At 38.3% G+C, this 26,792-nt stretch overlaps 1 protein-coding gene and 2 long non-coding RNA genes across 20 annotated transcripts in view; 2 read left to right on the top strand and 1 right to left on the bottom strand.

Moving 5' to 3' along the window:
- The window catches only part of LOC144304829 (uncharacterized), a 78,708-nt gene extending 74,902 nt beyond the window's left edge, over positions 1 to 3,806 (top strand). The window contains exon 5 of the long non-coding RNA XR_013371812.1: positions 1,952 to 3,806. This is a non-coding gene — a long non-coding RNA (uncharacterized LOC144304829). The remainder of the gene's footprint in view (positions 1 to 1,951) is intronic.
- SCN9A (sodium voltage-gated channel alpha subunit 9) overlaps positions 1 to 12,602 on the bottom strand; it is a 159,704-nt gene extending 147,102 nt beyond the window's left edge. For 2 of the 4 annotated variants that reach the window (XM_077883425.1, XM_077883427.1), the window contains exon 1: positions 12,355 to 12,602. The gene's annotated coding sequence lies outside the window, so the exon portion shown is untranslated. The remainder of the gene's footprint in view (positions 1 to 12,354) is intronic. The other 2 variants (XM_077883423.1, XM_077883426.1) reach the window with 1 other exon arrangement.
- Positions 12,603 to 12,794: 192 nt separating this feature from the next.
- On the top strand, positions 12,795 to 25,469 carry LOC144304828 (uncharacterized). Of its 15 annotated transcripts, XR_013371804.1 has the most exons (10): positions 12,879 to 13,143; positions 13,374 to 13,500; positions 13,627 to 13,732; positions 13,927 to 14,040; positions 16,246 to 16,364; positions 17,100 to 17,180; positions 17,883 to 17,996; positions 19,086 to 19,342; positions 24,409 to 24,645; positions 24,679 to 25,469. It is a non-coding gene; the product is annotated as an uncharacterized LOC144304828 (long non-coding RNA). The 15 variants fall into 15 exon arrangements; XR_013371809.1 differs by lacking the exons at positions 12,879 to 13,143; positions 13,627 to 13,732 and adding an exon at positions 12,795 to 12,872; XR_013371799.1 differs by lacking the exon at positions 13,627 to 13,732 and having other exon boundaries at positions 16,260 to 16,364.
- Positions 25,470 to 26,792: the final 1,323 nt, after the last annotated feature.

The raw sequence follows: 26,792 nt of genomic DNA, 5'->3' as shown, positions 1-26,792 counted from the left end.
CTTAGACTCTATAATGTGTACAGGAATTGAAAAAAAAATGGATTCAATGGATCACAGACCTAAATGTAAGAGCTAAAGCTATAAAACTATAATAAGAAAACATAAGAGAAAATCTTTAAAACATTGGATTTGGCAATGTTTTCCTGGATATGGCACCAAAAGTACAGACAACAAAAGAACAAAACAGATACATTGGATTTCATCAAAATTGAAAACTCGTATGTCAAAGGATACTGTCAGAGAGTGAAAAGGCAGCCCAGAGAATGGATAAAATATTTTCAAATCACATATCTGATAAAAAAATAATATCCAAATATACATAGGATTCCTAAAACTTAACAACAAAAACAAGCAATATTACAAAATGGGCAAAGAACTTCAACAGACATTTCTTCAAGGAAGATGTACAAATAAATGGTCAATAAGCATATGAAAAGATATTCAACTTCACTAATCATTACAGAAAAGTAAATAAAACCACAATGAGATACCACTTGACACCCAATAGAATGGTTATTTTTAAAAAAAGAAAAAAAATAAATGTTAGCAAGAGCGTGGAGAAATTGAAACCCTTGTGCATTGCTGGTGGGAATGTAAAGTAGTGCAGCTGATATGGAAAATGGTATGATAGTTCTTCAAAAAAAATTAAACACATAATTATCATGTGCTCCAGCAATTCCACTTGTGGGTATATACCCAAGACATTTAAAGCAAGGATGCAATCAGATATTTGCCCACCAATGCTCACGATATTATTATTCACAATAACCAAAAATTAAAAGCAACCCAAACATTCATCAACTGATGAATGAGTAAACAAAATGTGATATACACACAAGGAAATACTAGGCAGCCTTTAAAAGGAAGGAAATTCTTTTTTTGTTTTAAGGAAAGACATTTTGACATATGCTACAACATCTGTGAACCTTAAAAATATTATGCGAGGTGACATAAGCCAGACACAAAAGGACATATATTATATGATTCCATTTATAGGAGGTACCCAGAATAATCGAATTCTTGGGTAAAGCGAGTAGAATGGTGACTACCAGGGACAGGGGTAGATGTAGCAAGGCAATATGTTATTGTTTAATGGGTACAGAGTTTAAGTGTAGAATGATGAAAAAGTTCTGGAGATGGATGGTGGTGATGGTTGCACAACAATGTGGATGTACTTAATGCCCCTGAATTGTATACTTAATAATGGCTAAAGTGGCAAATTTTATGTTATAAATATTGCACCACAATTAATTTTTTTTTTTTATTTCACAAGAACTTGCTGGAAACTGTAAGGAAGAGAGAGTCAGTAGAATACCAAAGTCATAGCAGTTAGCAGGGGGTCAAGCTTTACAGGATACAGGTGTGTTCCCTGGTATCTATTTTGCTAGGCAGTACTTTCTATCCATGCAGTTCCACTATTTCATAAGTAATTAACTGTACAAGAGATACAAAAATCAATCAAAATATGCAAAATATTACTGTACTCTCACCATGTTTGAGTTTCCTGAATTTATTTATTTTTTTCTGAACTTAAACATTTAAAAATACTCTCAATTATAATCTCTGTTAAGTGAGCCCTTTCTTCCTCAAATGGTAGTGAGGGCTGCTAAGAATCTAATTCATTGCAGATAGGAAGAGAATATAAGCCATTTACATATAAATCACAAAAAAGATTAATATTATATGGAAATTAGGAGTTTCCCAAATATTTATTTGGATCGTGCAGTGCCTATATTCAAAATGAGATCCAGTTTAAAAAAAAAAAAAGGGCACAATTCAGCTCCCTGCAGTTTGTCCCATGCTGGTCACCAAAGCATGTGCTCATTATACAGACCTCTAGGCAGACTTAGTAACCCCTTTGAAATTAAGAAAAGGCACCATCTTCTACCATTTTCTACTTAGCTCTCTGCACTTCAGCCACCCTGACGGTCTTTGGTCTTTGCTTTTCCAGGAACACATCAAAGATGCCTTCAGGCTGGTGCAACTGCAGCTCCTTGTGAATGCAATGATCTTCCTGTTGCTTCTGGGCATCCACATTTCCCCATCTCCTTCAGGTCTCAGCTCAAAGACCACCTCTAAAAGGCTTTTCTAACCATCCTTATTAACTAACGCCTCCTTCCCTCAGATCTCTCTGTCCAGCTACATGTTTCTCCACAGCATACAGATAGTGGTTTATGTTTATTTACTCATTATGTCTCAAAATTAGTGTGACTCCTCCATGCTCTATCTACACTGTCTGCAACAGTGCCTGAGTAGCCACTCAATAAATATCTGCTGAGAGAAGAGAGTGAATAAAGGAAGAAGGAAGGAAAGAAGGAATTTCTGTTCAATTGCAGAACAAAATGCTGAGAGCAGTGGTGCTGAATTTTAAAAGCTGACCCAGAGCCACTCAGCCTCCCTTTACCGCTACCCTTAGGATCTCTGCCAGGCTCTCCCTCCCCACAAACCTCAATGGCATGACACCAATTTGGATGCCAACTCCTGACCTACACATTTTGGAGGCCAACCAGACATGGCTGAATGACTGACTGATCACCAGCTCAAGACAAATCAGTTGGAAGTTTTAGTTTTAACTTTTTAAAAGAAATATGATTGTTTCATGACCTAGTGATAAAAACGCTAGGTATGAGAAGTCTAAATTACTAAATTCCTCTTAACCTATTTCTCCCACATACTTAGAAAGTAAGTTTCAGTGAAAAGGAGCTATTTTTAATGAGTTAAGCATATACTTGTGAAATAAATATGATTCATTGCTTCAGCAAATCTGTATTGAGAATGGCTGCATATAAGGCACCACACAGAGATGCCGATGTGAAAAAGCTATGGTCTCTACCCTTAAAGTCTCAACAGTCTACTGGACAAGCTGCCAGTCAACAACCATTAGAACTCAGATATACCGTAGAACTCAAGGTTCCAACTGTCATGTTTACGTACCCCACTCAAAGTACAGCATCTAAGTAGACACTTGATACTTAAAGATCATTTGCATTATAAAATTATAAATATAATGCAAAATAAATTAATTTTCCAAAAATATTTTAAAATCTTTAAGAGCAAACACCTTGAATCATTAATGTTAAACACTTTAACTGACATAAATCATTGTCTCTTTGTGACAATAAGTACTATGATTAAGATTACATTTGAGTGTATCAATTTGGGGTACCCAAAATATCTGTACTCTTCTAATTAAAAAGGTTTATATTCTCAATTTCTAGGACATAAGAACTTTAGATGAACATTGTCTTCTTCTTTCCTGACACTTTACAAGGTCACTTTGCTTTTCTCTACTTCTCCATCCCCTAACACCCAGGATCTTGTATGTGGCTTCATTTCTTCTTTCCTCTCCATTTCATTATTCAAATTTGAGGCTGAATGAACTTTGTCTAGATGTTTCATACTCCTATCCTTTTTAATGGCACTAGTCTTTTTCTTTCAAACTCTTGCTCATATTGGGAAAGTTCACTGGTTTCCCCAAAATAAAAGAAGCAAAATATTCACATCGTGGCCAAGGCAGAGTATTACAATGACATCCTTTGACCAGGAAAGCAAAGCCACGCAACCTTAAAAACAACCTCAAAAACACTTTAAACTTATGGGTGCATTTCATAATATCATAATGTCCTCAAACTTCCATCTAAATCTCAGCTTCTGGGATCCCTGGGTGGCGCAGCGGTTTAGCGCCTGTCTTTGGCCCAAGGCGTGATCCTGGAGACCCGGGATCGAATCCTACATCGGGCTCCCGGTGCATGGAGCCTGCTTCTCCCTCTGCCTGTGTCTCTGCCTCTCTCTCTCTCTCTCTCTCTCTCTCTCTCTCTCTGTGACTATCATAAATAAATAAAAATTTAAAAAAAATAAATCTCAGCTTCTGTTTAATACAAATACACTACCCAAAAATCAGTATTCAAAATGAACACTGAATAAGAATCTGTCTTATTCTCTAGTGTTGTAATTACACAGTTTGCTTTAATTGCAAATGTAGATTATTTTAGCTCCATTGTGGATTGAAAAGACTTTCATCCTTGTTAACATAACTCCTAGGCATATTTGGGTGGAATACGTACAACCACATTCATAGGACACATACAATTTTGTTGCCTCTAAAAAGAATGCACATTACTCAGTTTAGTGATCACTGCAAATCTTTGGGAAAGTTAGCAAACTTCTGAGCCTGAGTGTTCTCACCTCACATGGTGGTCGTAGGGATTTAAAAGGAGCATTTGAAGGACCCTTAATGAACCGCTTGGCAAAAATGAGAGCTCCATATTTGAGGCTATTAAATTAATGGTATAATCAGTAATCTTAACAGTATGTAAATGATGCTGCTACCGGTATTTCTCTTAATGGCAGTGTACCTGTTCATATATTCATTTTCTGTCTATGAACTGTTGCCATGATCTACCTCTTACAGTGCAAAGTCTCTTATTCTTTATAACTGAGGAAGAATCACAGATTGCTAAAGAAAACAATAAATAAAACCAATTCAATTATTACCCTTAATATGATGATTTCCTTTACGAGATTCCGGTTTTTGTTAATGATTACTACTGAAAGAAAGTAAGCAAATGGCCATATTGGCAAATTGGCAAATGTTTCCTTCAAGCTCAGACATCTTATTTGCTGATTTAAAAATTTAGAGTTAAAAAGAAATTTAGAATTACATTCCTAAAAAAAAAAAAAAAAAAAGAATTACATTCCTGATGACTGAAGTACTAGAGTAAGTTTGATTTCACACGTAAGTGAGAAATTTCATGATATGATCTTTAAAAAAAATTCCTATCAAAGTAGGTAGTTTTATGATGTATAATTAGGATATCTGGCAGGTCCCCTCCACTGAACTGCTCCCTATTAATGAAAAATTCTGAGGGATCACGGTCAAAAACAGAAAGAAAACATAACTGAATAGTTAACAAAGTCTTGAATTTTAGACTCTGCTTTCATTTTTCCTACTTAATAAGGTTTTAGGTACTTCACATAAACTATTTGTAATAGCTTATAACTGACAACTTTACCAACAGAATTCAAAATGGAATGATCCTATATTAGAGATGTATAATTAGGACTGTCTTTTAAAATAGGATTCAAAGTAAATGTAACAAGAGTGAACTTTAAATGCAGTACCATTTGTATTCAAATAGAACACATTTTGATTATAATATACTAAGTTACCAAATATCTATCTACCATTATTGAAAACCTCCTTATCATGTGCAAGACACTGTAATTGCTTTTTTGAATATATATATTCTGGGACGCCTGGGTGGCTCAGCAGTTGAGCATCTGCCTTTGGCTCAGGGTGTGATCCTGGGGTCCCGGGATCTAGTCCCACATCGGGCTCCCTGCATGGAGCCTGCTTCTCTGTCTGCCTATGTCTCTGCCTCTCTCTCTCTGTCTCTCATGAATAAATAAATATTTTGTGTGTGTATATATATATATATGTACATACATACATATATATATACACATTCTAATTTGTATAGAAACCTTAGAAGTGGACACTTTCAATTTTACAAATAATGAATTTGCATTTGAGAAAAAACATTTGGCTAAGACCACATGTTGAGCAAGAGAAATATCTAGAAAAACACATTGTAACTACACTAATATGAATACAAATTTATCCCTCTATGTTTTTAACCCTTTATAAAAATATTTTATAAATATTGCAAAATACAGTAAGGATGTAATATGAATTTTTAAGAATGTCTCTGCATATCAATCCTATAAACATTAATTCCTGAAAGTCTACTACATGATCTCATGAGATTGTAAGAACCTTGTTCCCACTTGAGGATGCTATTTCTCTTCTCCCTATATGAATTACCATGAGCGAAGTTTTTCCAGGGTAACAAGTATATATATTATGTTAAGGGGGACAAATCATTACTTATACTTTGTGATATTTTATTCCATGAAAGAATCATCTATAAAGATTAGTCTCATAATATTTATCTATATGGAATGCTAACTTTATATCATTATCTAGAGAAAGCAAAGGAAGGCATAATTTTTCAATAAAATATTCTATGTATCTTATTCAAAATGTACATACAGTTAATAAGCTATCCTTACTCTAAACCCTGAAAGAAGCATTGTCCATGGGACTTGAAAAAAATAATCATTTAGTGGAGTTAAACCAATAAATAAGAGGATATTTCCCCTATTTTACTTTTCTGTACATATTTTAGTATCTACTATTTACTTCTTTTTTGAATCTCTAATTACAGGCTCTTAGAAAGATGAAAAGAATTGCTTAGATTCTAAGATACATAGTTTATGAGCAACTAGTACAGTTGACAAATACCACTACATACTACTACCTCTAGTAAAATCACCCCTATTTAAAAAAAAAAAAAATCAGATGACGCAGGATGTCTAGTTTGGCACATAATACATAGAAATTTCATTAAAAATCTCTACAGAAATGTTTTGTGCTTATGTTTTAATGCATCTATCTAATCTTATTAGTTCTTCTCTAGGAGCTCAATTTTCCAATTATTTGTACTAATAGTTTGACCAGAGTGGAGCAAAATTTGTCTTACTGCATATACATCAAATGTTCAGAAGATGATATGTAAAGAGAAAAAAGACATAAACTGTAGAACAGAGATGGTAGGTTGACAGTGTAAATGTACTTACTCCCTCTAAATTTCTAAGTGAACATCACAGTTACAATTAGTTTTATTGTATTCTGGCAAAGCATTGTAAAAAAAAAAAAAAAAAAAAACCCAAGGAGACATTTTAAAGAAATTGTATAATCAATACAGCAGTCTCTCAAACACCTGACACAACAAAAGGAAATCATGAAATGAAGAGTAATGAATTTACAATTAAAGAAAATAAGGTATTTTAAAAATAGTAATACATGACATTTTTGGGTCCCTATTATATCATTTTAAAAATCCAAAGGTAATCCATTTCCTGTATAAAAGAAGCAATAATGGCATGTTTTCATTGAAACTACAGTTGTTATTCTAAAGACAAGAGAAGAAAGAATTCTTCTCAATGTGGCTAAAAAGATCTCAAATAATTCAACTGTATATACAATGTCAACTCAAATTTGTCTGTGGCAGATTATATTTATTGGCAATGTTCAAGGCATTCCCACCTCCTGTCCCTCTATGCCGTGGTCTGGCATTTTTCCTTACCACCCAGAAGAGTTTTGTTCCTCCAAAGTTTATTCTACCGTCAGCTGCCAAGAGCTGATGGCTTTCCCTGTTGCCTAAAGCCATTTCCTTCCAGCTATGGGGGTGGGGGGTGGGGGGGAAAGAGCCAGTTTAACCCTCAGTGAAGAAATTCTGTTTTGCAGGATGGCAAGACACCAAAACCGTTTTCTCACATTCTGCAAAAGTAGTCTACCCACATTCTGGGGATGCTCTTCCATGAATCCTCAAGTGAAAATTATTTTTATACGACCTTATAATACTCATTTTATAATGACAGTGCCATCTTAAGTGCTATTCTAATGTAAATATTTCTGAAGAAAGCTATAATACCTCTGAGTAAGAAAAAACATTAGCTAATTTCGACATGTAAAACAGAGGGTCATCTTCAATTAGTACACAGAGGCACTCCAACACATTACAACCACAATGTGCCACCACCTTAGTAGCAAATTTACAAAATCCCTGGTGACAATTCATGAAATAGTTTAGTCCTTCCAGAAATAAGATTGCCAAATTCTTTACAATAAAAAAAAAAAAAAAAAAAATGTGGCCGGTCACTTGCTAGATAAAAAACAGAAATCAAAGCTTTTTGCCTAATTGAAAGCTAGGTTTTTCAATTATATGTTAATACCAAGAATGTTTAATATCTCTAAATACAGACTCAAAAAAATAATGGGTGGATTTACCACTACACAAAGTGTGTATATTTGTATAAATTCTAGTACAAATATGACATTATCATTAACCAGCATGAATTTTGGAGCCCCATTTCCTCCACACCCAGTAACAGTGATAGATCTTCACAGATGAGCCCATACTGTCTTTCAGAACCTTCCTGAGCAGACACTTGGGGTTTATGAGATAATCTGCCCCTTGAACCTGGCATAAACACCAACATGGATCATGCTGGCACAGGCTCTATGGCCTCAGCCTCAATCGACCATACTGCCATCAACTGAACTCATTCAAGTATCCATTTTTATTACAAAACAATATTTTAAATTTAGTGATTACTAAGAGACCCTCAAATTCTTGGCAAAAGATACATAACTAAATCTAATAAGTGACACACAGTCATTGCTGTGTGTCAGAAGTCACTCATACAAGAGTCATATTGGCTTACACGCTCCAATTTTCCTTCAGGATATATTTTAATCCAGTTGTGGTCACTGCTTTCCAAAATATATGCTATAGTCTACTTACCTCTGAACACATCATTGCCTAGCCTGCTGAAAGATGGGGATACATCTCAGACTATTTCACTTCCTCAGAATCATAGTACAGGGTTGTAAATGCACCAGATGCTCAACAAATAAAAAAGAAATTGAATCATAAAATGCATAAATTGACTGGGTTGACGTGTGTTATGGTGAAATAAGTCATATCCTTGTACTCTATTATTCACATAAATATTTAGGAACCTCACACCACTTCATGCCAGGTACTATTCTGGACATTGGGCCAACCATCAAGACTCGGTCTCTCTTCCTTTTTGGAGCATTCAGTATTCAAATCCACAAAATATGAGCATGCTACAATAAGCACCAAGAAGGAAACAAAGAGTACCAAGACAGAGACTAACAGATGACAACCTGGGACGCCTGGGTGGCTCATTGGTTGAGCATCTGCCTTGGGCTCAGGGAATCATCCCAGGATCCAGGATCTGGGATCGAGTCCCACATTGGGCTCCCTGCAAGGAATCTGTTTCTCCCTCTGCCTGTGTCTCTGCCTCTCTCTTTCTGTATCGCTTATGAATAAATAAATAAAATCCTTTTTTAAAAAACAAAACAGATGACAACCTACTTTCAACAGGTGATCAAGAATGATCACCTGAGGAAGAGACTTTTGAGCTGAGATTTAAAGTTTGAGAAGGTGAGGCACATGAGTGGCTCAGTGGTTAAGCCTTTGGCTCAGGTCGTGCTCCCGGGGTCCTGGTACAGAGTCCCCCAACAGGCTCCCTTCAGGGAGCCTGCTTCTCCCTCTGCCTGTGTCTCTGCCTGTCTCTCTGTGTCTCTCATGAATAAATAAAATCTTTTTTAAAAAATAAAGTTTGAGAAGGAGCTAACCATTCAAAGAGTGAAAGGAGGAGTCCAGGCACTGGCAACAGCATTTAAAACAGCCTCAGGGGGGATCCCTGGGTGGCGCAGCGGTTTGGCACCTGCCTTTGGCCCAGGGCGCGATCCTGGAGACCCCGGATCGAATCCCACATCAGGCTCCCTGCATGGAGCCCGCTTCTCCCTCTGCCTGTGTCTCTGCCTCTCTCTCTCTCTCTCTGTGACTATCATGAATAAATAAATAAAATCTTAAAAAAAAATCATTAAAAAAAAAAAACAGCCTCAGGGGGTGAAATTATTCCATGTGTTCTAAGTACTAAAAGACCAGTGTGACTCTAGTCACATATAAATGAGGGGGATACACTCCAGTGAAGTCATAATGAAGGGCCAGATTAGAGTGAGCTATATGCTAACATAAGGAATGTGCTGTTGATTGGTTTCTGTTTCTGCATTGATTCTTTTTTTTTTTTCCTTCTATGCAGTTAGCTAATGAATGTTTTTAAGGAGAGGCATGATAGTATGCTTTGTATGAAGGGTGAATCGCAGGGAAGGAAACTATGGAAGTAGAGAGACTAATATGATGCATGGAGCAGAAATCCAGGTAAATATGATGGTGGTTTGAACTAATTTACTGGCATAGTAGATATAGAGAATAAGGCAAAAGAGATATAAATGAGAAGTACAATTGAATAGAGATGTTTGGAAGAGAAACTGATAGATCTAAATCTGGACTAGCTATAGATGGTCTTGAGGAAGAGAGAAAGCAATCAACTTTTGGAGGTTAAGCCATTTATTCAGATGTTAACCACTGCGGGAAAGGATCTAAAACAGTTTGAGGGAAAATCATCATCATACCACTATGATATTTAGAATGACCCATTTACATTAATAAACTTTAAGCTCCTCAGCAAGGTCATGCCTTGGATTAGAAAAATACCAAATAAATCCTTCCAGCATATCCCATTCTTTCATATATCTAGTAGGAATAGAAATTAGATAAATGTTAGTCACTATTATCCATGCAAAATGCCATTCTTTTTTTTTTTTTTTTCCTTGCCACAAAGAAAGTGGTTTGGTCATATTGAATAGAGTGACTCACCGACGCCACCTCTGAATGTCTTACTTTTTCTTTGCTGACAAAGCTCACCTCAGCAACAAGTAGCAAAAACACAGAAGCACTACCACAGGAGGGCTCCCATGATTGTTTCCCACTCCTAGGGGACACCAAGAGGCATAAGGATGCTGTTGGCAGAGAGCCAGACCTGACTCATCTTTCCTCTGTACTCGACAAGGTACCCAGCTGGCCCTGCCCTAAACCATAGGAATCATGCCATATTGTCTACTGAGCCTCTGTAAAAACACGTCACGGTGTCTGTCCCATGATTGCACAACGGTTCTCTTCCAAAAGCGAACCTCCAATAGACAGGTATTGTAAAGCCATGCAAAATGCAAAAACTTCTCTTGAGCAAAACTATTACCCATTGCCTACATAGAAGGCACGCTCTCCAACACATCAAATGTCATATTTTGTCTAGTATTTTGTGAGGAAGCTCTTCTAACAATTGTGATAACTCCATACGTACGGATCAGATAAGATTAGCTTTTAAATAATCAAATAAAAATTCTTTAATCCTATTTATCATAGTTTCTAAGAGCCTGAAATCTAGTTTCATTATTTTAAAACATGGAAAAAGAATTTCAAGACTTTTCAATAAAACGGGCTATTTAATAATTGGATCTGGTTTGCAGATTATATATAGTTAGGTTTTAAATGTTAGGTTATAATGTTAGGTTTAAGTGTCATAGTTAGGTTTTAGGTGTTAAAGCAAAAATCAGGAAAATGTATTTTAAATTCTCAAAGGAAAGAAAGAAAGAAAAAAATCTTTCTCCTGTCCACAGGGAAGGAGGAGAAATAGAAAAGAACATGAATTGTATTTCTGAAAAGAAACGAACCTCCCAACATTGGCACCCAGAAACTGAAAATCCACCGTTCTTTGAAAAGCCTGTGCTGACCTGGTCTTTACCTTACTGCAGTTAGCTTTTTTTAAAACTCCCCTATGCTTTTCAGATAAAAAAAAAAAAAAAAAAGATTCTTAGCGTCATAGGAGATAAAATTTACTGGGGAGGCTGCAACTATAATTGAAAAAAGAAACACTAAAAGAACGAGTCAAATGTTTGCTAGAATCACAAAAGTTGAAGTTTTTGGTGTGGTCATCTTGTTTTGATCTTTTGTCTTGAAGACAGGTAACAAAAATACCTATTTTTTTTCCCATTGAAAGTAAGTGACACTTTCAGTCGAGACCAAAAACAAGTTAAAAGGGCTCTGAATCTTTTCTGAGTATCACTGTAAAATGCTTATTCGTTTGGGGAAAAAAAAAACAAACAAAACAGAAAAGCAGAACCGGTGTGCGGAGCCCGGGGCGGCGGGGCGGCGGGGGGTGCGGGGCGGCCGGGGGTGCGGGGCGGCGAGGTTGCGGGGCCCCGGAGGGTGCGGGGCCGCGGATGGTGCGGGGCCCCGGGGGGTGCGGGGCCGCGGGGTTGGGGGCCGGCGGGGTGTGCGGGCCCCCGAGGGGTGCGGGGCCGCGGAGGGTGCGGGGCGGCGAGGTTGCGGGGCCCCGGAGGGTGCGGGGCGGCGGGGTTGGGGGGCGGCGGGGGGTGCGGCGCGCTCGCCGCCGGCAGGTGGGTCCGCGGCCGGGGCTGCACGCTCAGCTCCGCAGACGCCACCTGACACGGGCTGCTTTTTTGCTTTTTTGCTTTTTTTCTCGCAAATATGCGACCTGGCCCTTGGAACCGAAGCCCACCCCACAATTCTGCAGGCACAGACAGGCCTCCGGCGCGCAAGCCGCCGCGTCGGCCGCCTCTCCCTTCCGCATTTTCGGAGCCCGCCAAGCAGAGCCGCGCGGCCGGGACCCGCCGAGGACCGGCCCCGCACGGGACCCCGCGGCCTCGGCTCCTCCTGCAGCGGCCTGGACCTGGTCCCGCAGCTTCTCGCCTCCACTTTGCAGGCGGCGCAACACACCGAGGGACGGGCGGACCGACACAGGTGGGTGTGGCGGCCGAGGGAGCGCCGGCGCGACGCCGAGGGCTGCGGGCTCCCGGGCCGCCCCCAGCGGAGCCCCGGGGAAGGCACTTACTTGCACCCCGGCCGGCCGACGGCGCCCACCCAGCGCTCAGCGGTCCCGCCCGCGACGGGCGCGCTCCCCGGGGGCCCGGCCTCGCCCCGCCCGCGTGCCCTCGCCGCTCCTCCGCCCTCGTTCCTTTGGCTCCTGCTGCTCGGCGGGCGCCTCCGCCACCAGCCGCTGGTCCCCGGCCCGGCCCGGCTTCAGCCTCCGGGAGCGCGGACCTGCACGGACAGCGCTCGGCCGCCGCGGGCGCGCAGGCGAGGCCCCGCCGACACCCAGCCCCTCCGGCCCGGGCGCGCCCAGCGCCGCCCCGGCCCCGCCCCCTCCGCCGGCCCCGCCCCCTCCCCGCCCCCTCCCCGCCCCCTCCGCGCGCTCCCCACCCGCGCTGTCCACGCCCGGCGGGAGGCGCGGGGAGCCCCGGGGCGGCCGGGCTGCGGCATCTCCGCGGGCGCGGGGAGAAGGCTCCGGAGCGGGGCGCGGCCTCGCGCCCACCGCTACCCCGCCGGGGGGAGGGGGGCGCGCCCGTGTGTGTGAGTGTGAGTGAGTGTGAGTGAGTGTGAGCGTGTCCCCGTCCTGCAGCCTCCAGGGCTCTTCCCTGGCCTCACCCCGCCCCCCGCGCTCCCTTCCCGCCCGGCACCGTCTGCGAACGTTTCCGAGAAGTCCCTGTGGCGGTTTGGTGGGAAGCGGGGGGGGGGGGGCCCAGGCCCGAGGGCACAGGCCGGGCCGGGGTCTGCGGGGCCCGGAGGATTCGGGCTGCGAATCGGTTCCTTCTCCCAGGCTTTGCCCAAGGAGACCGGAGAGGTGCCGCCCAGACCTGTCTCTAGGCTGCGACCTTTTTCTTTACTTCCTTCCTCCCCTCCCCTCCGCTCCCCTCCCCCCTCCCCCTCCCCCTCCCCCTCCCCCTCCCCCTCCCCCTCCCCCTCCCCCTCCCCCTCCTCCCCCCTCCCCCTCCCTCCTTCCCCTCCCTCCTTCCCAGATCCATCTGGTTGCGGGACCTTCTACAGCAGGCAAAACCCCGTTTCCTTTGGAAGGTGTGCGGAGGAGTCAGTGGCCGCGGCTGCAGGGGGAGACGTAGGTAGGGGAGAGGCTGCCTTCGCAGACCTGGACCCGCGCGTCTGGATCCATCGTCGGTCATAGAGGTTCCAAGTTTAGAGCTGGGTACGAATGAGCGTGAAAACGAATCGTCATAAAATCTTTTGTGGTGTGTGTGTGCGTATGTATGTATATTTTCTACAACAGCCTGCTGGGAGAAACAGTAATGAAAACAGGATTATCTTTTCAAAGAGAAATTTCCACCAGAAGGAAAGATCAAAGGATTATGTTGGATTTCTGGATTCAGGCCTTAAAAAGAGGGCAAATCACACTGTGTAGTGTACAGTATAGTATAAATGTAAGTGGTGGCATTTGCACCTGTAGTTTGCTTCCACACCTTCTTGCTGTGGAAATAGTTAGTGGTCAATACACAGGATTTTAAATCCCAGGGTTGACCAATCCCAGCTGCCTACTGAGATTCTGAAGTTTGCCCTGGGGCGCTGACCTTAGATTCCTGGGGCCCTTGAAGAAAGGAAGCTTTCTGTTTCACAGGCTCTCCACTGAAGGGTGAGCTTGGCCACTTGAGATAATTCTTAATGCCACATCACAGCCACCTCATCTTCTCTTCCGTGATTGGTCGCGTAGAAGAGTTCAACTGTACTAAGAGTGAGAGCCCCTTTTTTTTTTATTACACTTAATCAATGGTGCTTTCTCTTTTTTGACACCTTCAAGTCCCTCCTCAACTAAATTGTCCAGTGCAGTCACAGTGAAGTAAAATGAGCTCAATCAACCCTTTGTCTTAAAGCTCCCTGACATCTGATCTCATTTCCATCAGGAGATAATCCATATGATATTCAGAATAATTAGAAGACAGGCACCTTTGGTGGGTTGTCATATAGCACCACCCAGAAAACAGCACTTGGGATAGTAATGAAATATTGGGCTGGGTAACCCATTAGTATAATGAAGTGTAGCAGTTTTTACTAGTGGAGAAAAAAAGTATGTTGCATCAGTGTGTCAGGAAAGAGATTTGGTATCCCTTTTCCTCTGCCACTAAGAAAATAATGAATAACCTACACCATGCTTTGTCAATGAGCATATATATATATATGTATATATGATATATATGTATATATATATCAACTGTATATATATATACAGTTGATCTTTGACCAACACAGATTTGAAGTGTACTTAATATGCAAATTTCTCTCAATATAGATACTGGAAAATATTTTTGAGATTTGCAACAATTTGAAAAAATTTGCAAATGAACCACATAGCCTAGCAGTATTGAATGTTAATATTTGCAATGCTGTATCGTGAATATGACTGTAATAATGCATGCCACAAAAATTTTATGATTCATTCATTAGCATATACACTAGGCTAACACGAAGCAATCATATCAATTATACTAGGCTACCATAAAGCAATCACATTGCTGCCTCTTTGTTATCAATGCATGATTTGTTGTACCTGTATATAAAAAATGAATTTCTTTTTCACATTATCTCTTTTGGTTTTGGTGTCTAGTGTTAGTTAGTAATACATGTTCTACTCCAAGAGTTTAGTCACAGGTACATATTATACATGATATACTTACACTCTGGTTAGGGATCTTCAAAAATAAAACTTCCTTGGTCTGTCTGAAGGATCCCTGGAAGGATTTGCCTATGAGCTCATTGGCAAAGCCTGGTGTATATTATTAATTATCTTCTCAATTCTCTTTTATCTTTCAACCATTTACCCCAAAACTGTTTTACGATTCATTTTTAGTCTCCAAAGCATTTGTAATCTGTTGCTTTTAGTCTATGCTGTCTCTGTTTTTAATCGCTTTTTTGGCAGAGATTTTTGTCTCTGTTTAAATCCAGAAAAGAACTGAAACTCTTATTAAATATTATAGTCAACATACCTAAGTTCATCAAGCATTAAGTGATGGTGTCACCTGTGCCATTGAGAAGGTTAAAGGGTAGACCTGAATTATGGAAGGCAGAAAAGATAATCTGGTTGAACCAGCCAACAACCAATAAATCCCTTAGGCTATTCACAAATGATGTTCTATAATTTGGGCACAAAAGGTAGAGATGTTTACATATTGAAATTAACCAATATTACATTCCAAAACCAGAACAGGAATAAAAAATTTATTTTTTTTATAAATAAAATAAATGGAACCATGGAAAACCGCACTTCTTTCTCCACATTGCTTCTCCAATTTTTAGAACTTCTTCAAATTTTCTGGAGGAGAGAGAAATAGACAGTACTATGAAGGCAGTAAATTAAACAGTACAGTACCGGCAGTTTGTTTTTTTCTCATTAAACAAGATTATAAATCTATATTTATCGTCTAATATCTGCTACGTGGCAATATTGTAACTTGAGTAAAAACAATTATGCTGTTGTGAAAATGAAAGAACCAAGCTACAAATTTTTTTGTATATACATAGCTAAAAAGCAGGTTTCAAAAGTTTGGTTTCAAAGTAGGATTAAAAAGAAATAGAACTACAATTAAAACAATGCAATACACAAGGAAGACTATTAGTCATAGTTTGGAATAATAAAAAGATGGACAAATTATGCAGAATGAAACAACGAAAAGAGGTTTCTTAAATATATCAGCATTAGAATATTCGCTCTTCTAATTTGACATGGTGGGAGTTTTTGTGCTAGTAAACTCATGTGAAGAAAAATAAACATGTTTTATCTTGCATGTAGTAGATGCTTAGTAGTGTAGTGATTGATCAATTGTTCATGATGAATTTCCACTAAGTCAAACAGCCCACCAATGAGTCCTTTACTAGAACAATGCTTTTGCTGATCAGATGCTTTCTATGGAATTTCATTTCATCGAAACTACTATTCTCAAAGTTCTTTTCTTGCAGAAGCCTTAGACTAGACTAGGTTAGCCAATATATGAAACATTTGTGTGTAGACATTAGGCAACATGATACAGAAGACTGATCACTGAGAGAAAGGACGTACACAAGGTGAGTCCTATGATGGTCCCAACGTACTACGTGAGATTCGTTTACAGACTGTAGCACAGGAAGGGGGAAATAGGAAAAGAGCCCTGCAGTGTCCTTGAATTGAGAAGGTGGAAACTGGAGTTTGAGAAGCTGAAGCATCTCAAATTTTTAGGACAGAGTACCATAGAGAAGAAACCTATACAGAGATCTGAGGAGTACCCTCAGGTTTTTGGTGGATACTGACATGTGGTGGTGTGAGAACCCAAATACCTAAGGCCAGGGAAAGAATTAATGGAAAACTGTAGGTCACAAAATCCCTGGATATCACACAGCTAGAAATAATTTGCATTTCCCCCAGCCAAAGTAGAAAAACTTCATCATAACATGAGATATTGCAGAGTCCTTAGAAGGGTATTATCTTAGTAATGAGGCTATATTAGTTTTGAATTAAAGTTGCTTTGGATTTACAATAACAAAGCTTTAAAGCAATACTTAAAAGGACCCAATTGATTTCAACTTGCTTAAATTCTAGCCAGAATAAAGTCCAACACTTTCTAAAGTATTTAATGATATAAAATTAACACTGACTAGCATCCGATTTAAAAGCTTACCAGGCATGCAAAGAAGCAGGAAAATATGAGCCATAGTCAGCAGAAAAGTCAATCAACAGGAACTGAGCCAGAAACAGCAAAGATGATAGAATTAACAGTTGATGACATTAGGTTCCATATTATAAGTGTGCTCTACATGCTCAAGACCCTAGAGAAAAATCTGAACATCATGAAGAGAGAAATAGAAGATATTAAAACAACAAATTGGAACTTCTACATATGAAAGGTACGGTACCAGAAATGAAAATCCACTCTATATAAATGCAATTCGCAGAAGAGAATATATATATATATATATGTATATATATATATATATGAAAAATAGGAAATTCATGAGCCCTAAATCACAAAACTTCATGTGCAACCTTTTTAAACAAGTTGACTACTCTCATTCCAGGCTTTAATTTGCCTATATAAATAAATATGTCATTATTATTTAAAACAATAAAACATTAATGCAATAATTTCTTTGCAGTTATAATAATTTGTAGGGAGCTGGGATCATCCTTAGCTTTGGATAAGCATTTTATTATATTTACCTAACATATTGCATTTATATTTATTAAGTTCACCCTCAAGGATCAGAAATTTTCTTCCATTAAGGATATATGAAACAGATCCTGAAGATAGTTCCAAAGAGAAATTCAGAAATATTTCAGCAATAGTGCTAGTGAAATCAAAATGTAACTTCCCAAGCTGCTACTTTAAGTGGGATAATAGCTATCTAAATGTATTAATTTCAGTTTATTTACTGAATTGAAACTTCCCTTATGTGACATGAAATATAGTTTGGAAATATAGGCATCCTTTTTGTAGTTATTTTGACTGCTGTCAGAAGTAGAGTTTTGACTAATTTGACTGTATAGTCTAAGATGTGGTAGTAACTGAGTTCTGTCTACTCGTTAACTTTGTTAACTTTGTTAACTAGTAATTGTTAAAGCAAAGATGGGAATGGAACATTTGAGAAAGAAGAAACTGTTAAAAAAAAAAAAAAAAAAAAAGACAGCAGACCTAAAATGGAGTCACTTGTGCTAAAGCCCAGGTCAGTAAACCAAGCCTTAATACCTAACTTAAATGCAGTTTCAATCTCTCCAAAAAATATAATCTTGAACTAGTCAACCTGGAATTTTGTTATCTGTACTAGTGAGATAATCCACCTGATAGACCCAAAGAAAGACAAAGTAATCATCTCTTTCCTTGTCCTGCCCCCCTGCCTATAAAGGTCTCCCATTGTTTAACTCCTTTCTGTTTGCTAGATGGAATGTTGTCTGATTCATGAATTGTTGAATAAGGTCAACTTGATCTTTAAATTAACTCAGTTGAATTTTGTTTTGGTTTGTTTTAACAAAACAATGGAATAAATATTCCCAATCTGTGGATCAAGTTTGGAGAGCTAAAAGAGTGGTAAGTCTTGGGGAAGTCCACAAGTTCTCAGTGTTCACAGGTCTTGCCTATATATGTAAGATCTTATTTGCTACTTACAGATCCCCACATTCTAAGTACTAAATTTATTTTTTAAAAGATTCCCATACTGAAACTTTGTATCATGTAAATAATAATCAGTTAAGGTTTATTGTTGAAATCCTAGATTTTCAAATGATCTGATTAACTACTATCGTGGCTTTTTGACATTAACTTTTTTTTTAACCTTGTGTTTTAAGCACTTCAATAAATAGACTCAAATTTTTGTAGCTTTAAGGAAAGACACCTGCACACACCAAAATTTTTAAAGAAAAAAAAGAAATTCATTTTCCTAAAATAGATTATATTTTATAGTGATGAATTAGATATAATAAATTATAAATTTGAGGTCTTTTGTAGCAATGTCTAAATTTGTTAACTATCCACCAAAATATTGGTATCTGAGACTGCATTATTATATGGACTGTAATAAAGATGGGTTGAATGGTAAATAACATGGTATTTTTTTAAATGGTCAGTATATTTTTATAAAAAATTCAGAAAAGTAATTAGGTTTAACTCTTGAAATTATTTTAGTCCTTGCCAGTGAGATGAATGATAACACTTGTTGAAGTTTTAACATGTATTTTTAAAACTTTTCTTGTTTAATCCAATTAATCCATACAGCAATGCTTTGAAGTAGGTAATATTACCATGCCCCTTTTCACAGGTGAAAACACTAACTAATGTGAGAGATTAAACAACCTGTCCAAGGCTACACAGCTAATATGTGGCAGAACCAAGATGTCAGCCTAAGCAATCAGGATCTGGAGCCCGTGTGTTAAGCAACAAGCTGTATTACTTCCATAGGAAGTGGCTATTCTATGTCTGTCAATATAAACATTCAGAAGACATTGGCCAGGCTACCCTACAATTATGAATTAAAAATTAAATTTGGTAAATGCAGGTGAACAATATAAATGTAAGGTAAGTAAACCTTTCAGGAGTTCATTTATTCACAGTTAAACCTGTTAACTGAAATCAAGCATGGCAGAGAAGTTACACCACTTCATAGTATAGTAGAAAGAGGACAAAAGCCATTTCCTAATTTACCAATCATTACTGTGTCTTTTCATGGGCATGTCTCCTAATCTCTGTGTGTTGTATTTTTACTTTTAAAAGATTTTATTTATTTATTGAGAGAAAGAGAGAGAGAGAGAAAGAGAGAACAAGCAGGGGGAGCAGCAAAGGGAGAGGGAGAAGAAGGCTCCCCACTGAGCAGGGGGCCCAATATGAGGTGGGATTCAATCTCAAGACCCTGAGATCATGTCCTGAGCCAAAGGCAGCTGCTTAGCCAACTGAGCCACCCTTGGCACCCCTCTCTGTATGTTTTAGTTTTCTCCTCCATAATGGAAAAGTTAGTACTAAATTGTTTTTAAGGTCCTTTCTTCTCTAACCTTTTAGATTTCTTTTATATGAATATGTGCAGTTTTTTAAGTCAAACTTAAATCGAATATTATTTTATTGAAACATATAGCCTCCAGAAAAATTGTTATTTGTGAGCAACATCTATTCATATTTTTTCTATGACTCCCACTTCTGGAAGGTGTTACCAAAATGGCTAATTAATGTATTTTGACACAAATTAAGAGAAGTAATCAAATGAAATTGAATTGAATAGAAATCGTAGGTTCAAATATGAAATCATCTAGAGTACTGGATTATGAGTTTCCTTCAGAGGTATCCCATTACAAATTCTAGCACCCTGCCTAATGTGAATACTCTGTATATCCTATTAATTTGCATACATAAAGTTCAAAATCCTTTTCATCCACACTTTCATTTTTGAGAAATGCTACATCTACTGCCACCTGGTGTTCATAATGTCAAACATTTTAGAAAGTCAACTGAAAACCTTTTACATTATTTTGTCTTTTCTTTCTTTCCTTTCCTTTCTTTCTTCCTTCCTTCCTTCTTTCCTTCCTTCCTTCCTTCCTTTTTCTTTCTTTTCTTTCTCTTTCTTTCTTTCTTTCTTTCTTTCTTTCTTTCTTTCTTTCTCTTTTTCTTTCTTCTTTCTTTCTTTCTTCTTTCTTTCTTTCTTTCTTTCTTTCTTTCTTTCTTTCTTTCTTTCTTCTTGTCTTCTTTCTTTATTTCTTTCTTTTAGATGTTCTAAGATAAGTTTTAGGTTTTAGGTTTAAAAGCAGTTTTAGGCTTATACCAAAATGGAAAGGGATGTATAGAGATTTCTCATATGCACCCAGCCCCCTCAAAGGAATAGCCTACCCTATTATTAGCAACACTCACAATAATGCTACATTGTTTTTAACTCAGAAATGAAATTCTGTTGTCACATTACAATCACTAGCAGTCCATAGTTTACCTTAGAGTTCGCTCTTGGGTGTTGTATATTCTATGAGTTTGGACAAAGGTATAATGACATAGATCCACTTCACCAATGTCACACCATCTTGATTACTGTAGCTTTATAGTAAACTTTGAAGTTAGGTAATGCCAATCCTCCAGCTTTGTTCTCCTTCAATATTATATGGCTATTTTGGGCCTTTTGCCTTTCCACATAAACTTTGGAATCAGTTTGTTAATATCCATAGAATAACTAGACATGATTTTGATGGGATTGCAATGAAACTATGGATCAAGTTGGGAAGAACTGACATTTTGACGATACTGAGTCTTCCTATCCATAAACAGAGAATAACTCTTCATTGATTTAGTTCTTTGGTTTTACTCATCTGTTTTGTAGTTTTCCTCATATGAATCTTGTTAAAATTTTATCTACATGAAAAGCAAAGGGAAAAGTATGTTTTGTTGATGTTCAGATCTAAGATCCATCTCTAGATGAGCAGAAGGGAACCACTTCTGAGTATTTGTAAGAGTGATATGAAAAGAAGTCATTTCAGCTAATAAATATGAAAGGTTTAATTTAGATTTATTTTATTTTTCTGATATATATATTTTTAAGTTGAGATATTAATAATTTGTAATTGTTTAATGCAAACTTTTCTTCCTCTACTTGTGATTTTGTCACAAATATTCATCGAACTTATTTTTAAGGGGACCCCACTTGATATAGAAAAGCCTTCCTCAAATCATATAATCTTATGTTAGTCTCTTGATTTACAACAAAGCAAAACAAAAGTCTCTCAGAGATACATATAAATTTGAAACAAAAGAGAGGGACAGTATAAATAGATGTAGAAGTTAGGATATTTAATTTTTTGAAAATATAAATATAATTATCATTTTATAAAGTATAATTTATTTTTAAAGTAGATCTCAAATAAAATTTGTTTGAATTTATAAACAAGATACTTTTCTCCTTCCATTAAAATAAAATAGTTTGGAGGAAATTCAAGATATGGTGGTTGGAGGCACTAGGTTTCCTGTCTAGAACCACAGGATGGACCAGAAACCAATGAGAGAAACAGGGAAATGCCTGTAGAATAAAAGTCTTTAAATGGCATAGAGTGCAGAAGGTAGGTAATAGTATCCATGGGGTACCCATACTCTCCAGAAGAGATGTACATACAGCTCTTCAGGAAAGTCTATTTAATTCCAGGGTATTAGTTGTCTTGTAAGGCCTGAGCCCATCTTAAAAGTAGATTACTCCTGAGTGTGCCAAGGCTTTGAATAATTCCTAATAGTGTTCTAAACAGATATCAAACATGAACATTGCCCCTAATTTCTCCTCTCACTTTTCCTCCTTTTACTGCTCTGTGCTCTTGGAGGAGAGGAGAAAAAAGTAATGGCAAGTAGAAGCAGATGTGGGGAGGCATCTGATGATGATCTTTGTCCTTCATGATAAAATGCAAAAATATTAATAACCAGGGATGCCTGGGTAACTTAGTTAAGTGTCTGATTTTGGCTCAGGTCATGATCTCAGGGTCCTGGGATGGAGCTCCATGTCAAACCCTATGTTGGCTAGTGCTCAGTGAGGACTCTGCTTCTCCTTCTCAGCCTATGCTCCCATTTGTGCTCTCTCTCAAATAAATAATTAAAATATTAAAACAAAAAGCATTAATTACCAAAGTACTATTTCATAACTTTGTGTCTTTGCTTCTGGGTTGGCTTTGAATGGCTTTTGTCCACAAATACATGATCAAAGAAATCCTACTACATGTTGACAAAGGAAGAGTCAATGGCAAATATTGGAGATTTATTGGTCTACAAAATGTAGGCACTTTTTGTTTGATCTAAGCAAAGGAGGGATCCCTGGGTGGCGCAGCGGTTTGGTGCCTGCCTTTGGCCCAGGGCGTGATCCTGGAGACCCAGGATCGAATCCCACGTCGGGCTCCCGGTGCATGGAGCCTGCTTCTCCCTCTGCCTGTGTCTCTGCCTCTCTCTCTCTCTCTCTCTCTCTCTCTCTCTCTGTGTGTGTGTGTGACTATCATGAATAAAAAAAAAAATCTTAAATAAAAAAAAAATTAAGCAAAGGAGAAAGAAAAGAATAGAACAACTGTTTTTCTTAGTTCCTGCGATTTCTTTCCTTCCTTTTTTTCCCCCTTCCCTCTTTTTTCTCCCTTCCTTCTTTCTTTTTTCTTCCTTCATTCATTTCTTTTTTTGGAAAAATCTACACCAAAGTTATTTATTTCCACCACTATTCCCACTGTCCTAGTTTGAGTGGCATGAACTTTTTTCTGTGTTATAAAAACAGTCTCTATATCTGCTCTGTCACCTTTAGGCATTAGCAACTCTAACCAATTCTCCATACTCCCTCTTTAATGGGTGGCCTTCAGGACAAAGGTCGAAAACCCTAACATATGCATTGTTATTTTTAGCAGCAAGGCTTTGCTCTTGCACCTTCCTTTGATAGAGCACTCTGCCCCACCACCTGTGCTTAACCCACTCTGATCATCCTGCAGATCTTAAATATCACATTTGCTAAACCCTGATTGATGAGCTAAGTATGGGTTAAATTCTACTTCTCCATGCTTCCATTATATCCTGAATATTCCCTTATCGAAACATTTACCACATTTTATTATGATGCTTTGTGTGGGTGCCAGCAAAAGTATTCCAAAAAAGTAATGCTTGAGCTGCACTTGGGAGGTTGCTCACAAGTTACTCAGGTGGTTTGGGTTAGTTGGAGGAAGGACACGTCCCAGGCAGAGGAAATATCATGTGTAAAGATAGGAAACTTTGTATACTGCAGGTAACTCCAGTTTCTGTATAGATGAAGTATTGGAAGCACTTGAGAGAATGAGAGAAGATAAGCCAGGAGGAAAAGAGGCCACAACAAGTCTCGAAAATGCCCTGCTACATTGTCTGGCATTAATCTGGAAGGGAGACATTCTAAATGTTTTACAAATATGAACTATCACCATTGTTATTTTAATTCTAAAATCATTATTCTTAAAAATATGTATTTCTTCAACAACACTAGGAAGAGTGATTTGAAAAATATTCAGTGGAGAGAAAATAAACACTGAAAGAAACTAATGAAGTAAAAATGAAACAGTATGGTCAGCACTGATAGCTTTAAGTACAATTGAGAGGAAGTAAGTAGTTATTGTAGTCAGGTGGGAGAGTAGATAGAAATATTCAGGATAAATCAAAAGATTTTGACATGGGTGACAACAGATGACAATGATGATTTTATTAACAATCCTACCCTCAATAAATAGTACAAAAAGTGGATTTAATGATGGAGGATGAATAAAGTTGTATACATACTGAGTTTGAGATGCTGTGACAAATACAAGTGGAAGTGTTTAGTAAGAAAGTCTGATGTGTGGACATCAACATAGTGTTATTAAAAAATTCCAAATATGATATTTAACACCTATATATTATATATTTTTAAATTACATTTTGATACTGAAAGAGTATACACAACATAATCTAAGAATAACAGTAATTTAACAGGAAAAAAAAACCTTGGTCGATATATATATATATACATACACATATATATACATATATATAGTTAATCTTATATATACTGCTAATTTTCTGAACTAGAAAGTTACAACTTAATATTATTTGCAAATCTCATTGCATGTAATTATTTTCTTGACTTACGTTTGTTACTTTAGGAATCCATATTTGGTAGCAAAACCCAAAGAAGAGAACAAAGATTTGATGTATCACAGTAACTTATAGCAGATGATGTGGTGTGTTACCCATCCCAATTCAGGAACAATGGATTCATTCCTTAAGTTAGAGGGAGTTTTCTTTGATTCCTTTATCTCAGAAGAAAGTCTGTATTGCATTGGAATATTGAGAAAAGTGAGTCAATCTCTGTATGAGAGAAGAAACCCTAGAAATCTGAGGCAATATTTCTTTTTTTTTTTTTTTTTTTTGAGGCAATATTTCTGACTTTGCCTTGACAGTTTGAGAATAAAAGGCTTAGAGACCAGGTAATGAATGGACTAATTGTTAGAACTGTGAGGGGTATGGAGACTGCAGAGCATTCCAGGACAGCTAGATGTCCGCTTGCAATGAGGCTATTGGCTGGATGCACTGATCCCCAACACAGAGAAGTCCGAAGTTGAGGACTGGTGAAAACTCCTCATGGACTTGTACCAACCATGGACAACATTGACAGCCTCTTGTCTGGAGATAGACTCTGTAGTATGATAAAAGCACAGAGTGCACCCCAAATCGAATGATGCACAAGAGATCTGGACTTAATAAGCACAGATAACTTGAACTCCAGATGCTTGTCAGAGAATTTATAACATTTTTTGCTTCAATACTGTTGTTGAAAAAAAAGGATATTGTCTGAAGATTCAACCATCCCTATGTACTTCTGATTTCTGGACAGCCCCCTAAAAAGACATATATCTGAACCAGGCCATCAGTGAACTGTAAACTGGCACCCAATTGATGTAAATTGTTTTCCTGACCTCTTAGGCCATTAACCCACATTAATAGATATTATCATAAGCATCAGTCTCCGGGGACCTGGAGAAGGAAGAGGATGGCGACAGAAGGCTGAAATGATGGCCACTGGCTAATTGTAGCTTTTAATGATCTAACCCTACAGGTTTTTGGAAGTCTTCCATATTATACATATTTGAAAAATGATCTGTATCACCAAGCTGGGTTGGCAAGGACACTGTAGTTCTCAGGAATTAAAAACATAATCACTGCATTTTGACTGATTTATTTCCTTTAACGTTCTTCTATCAATCAGTTTGCCTTCCATCATTTCCCCTAGTGATTTAACTTTGTGGTATCACTCATCAGGAGCTGTAGAATAATGCAATCTTGTTTCTATACTGCATTTAAGTTCAAAATTCCTTTATATAAACAAAGTTAAGAAATATGCTTGTGTCAGTATTAAAGAATAACTTCCCTTTTTAAAAAGAAGCAACCCTATGAAAGGATAAAGCTTACTGTGGTATCTAAAAGCCCCGGGCTCATAAGCAAGTGAAGCTGGTTAATGTGTTGAAGGTGTTTGAGTGTTCATGACATATCAGGCATTGGCACACAATCTCATTAAATTCTCATTACAAACCAGGGTGTAGGCACATTTACTACTCCCATTGAACAGACAAGGAGCTTATCTTAAATACATAACTTTATACGCAAATAATAAATGATGCTATACCACCTCTTGTGAGTGGAAACAAAAGTCAACAATTGAAGAAAGGGGAAAGAGAAGGAGGGAGGGAACAAGAGAGGGGGGAAGATACAGAGACAGAGACAGAGAGAAAGAAAAGAGTAGTTTCCTTTAGACTGTTGGAACAAGAAACACTCCTTTTCATTTCAGGGCTCTTTGACCATGCAGTTTCCTCTGATTATAGGGCCATCCCCATTCTCTGAAACTCTCTTCATAAATTATATCTCAGTTTGAAGCCAATCTTCAATTCCCAAGACTGGGTCACATTGTCCCCACCTTATGCTTTGAACTTTTCTTTCATCATGCTTGTAATTGTGTAATTATTTTTCAGCCTAGGCTGTTAAACTAAAGTTCTGTGAAAAGGGGAATATATCTACTTTATTACTATTTCTCAGTGCTAAAGGATGCCTGGTAAGGAGAAGAAGATTGATTATTAAATGAATGAGTGAAATGAAGAAGAAGGAGAAGGAGAAGGAAGGAGGAGAGGAGGAAGAGGAGGAAGAAGAGGAGGAAGAAGAAGGAGGAGACAAGCAAATCTGAGGCAGATGGTGACAACACATTCCACCAAACAGCATGTACAGATATGGAAGTGAGAAGTACAATAGAGCATTAAGGAATTAAAATCTGTTGGACAACTTTTATATGTGAGGCAGGGAGTGAATGAAAATGAAATCAAAGAGATAAGCAAAAATAAATCATGGAGGGACCTGTAATGACATGCCAGGGAGCTCAGACTTGATATTGTCAGTGATTGGGTAACTAGTTAGCTGTTAATTTAATAGCACTTTGATTCATGAGCTTCTCTCATGATAAATAATTCACAGTCTAGGGGCCCCTGGGCGGCTCAGGGTG

Source organism: Canis aureus, chromosome 34 (assembly GCF_053574225.1).
Source record: "Canis aureus isolate CA01 chromosome 34, VMU_Caureus_v.1.0, whole genome shotgun sequence".
Taxonomy (NCBI): Eukaryota; Metazoa; Chordata; class Mammalia; order Carnivora; family Canidae; genus Canis; species Canis aureus.
Note: the sequence above shows the minus strand (reverse complement) of the source record. Positions and strands in the feature narration are given on the sequence as shown.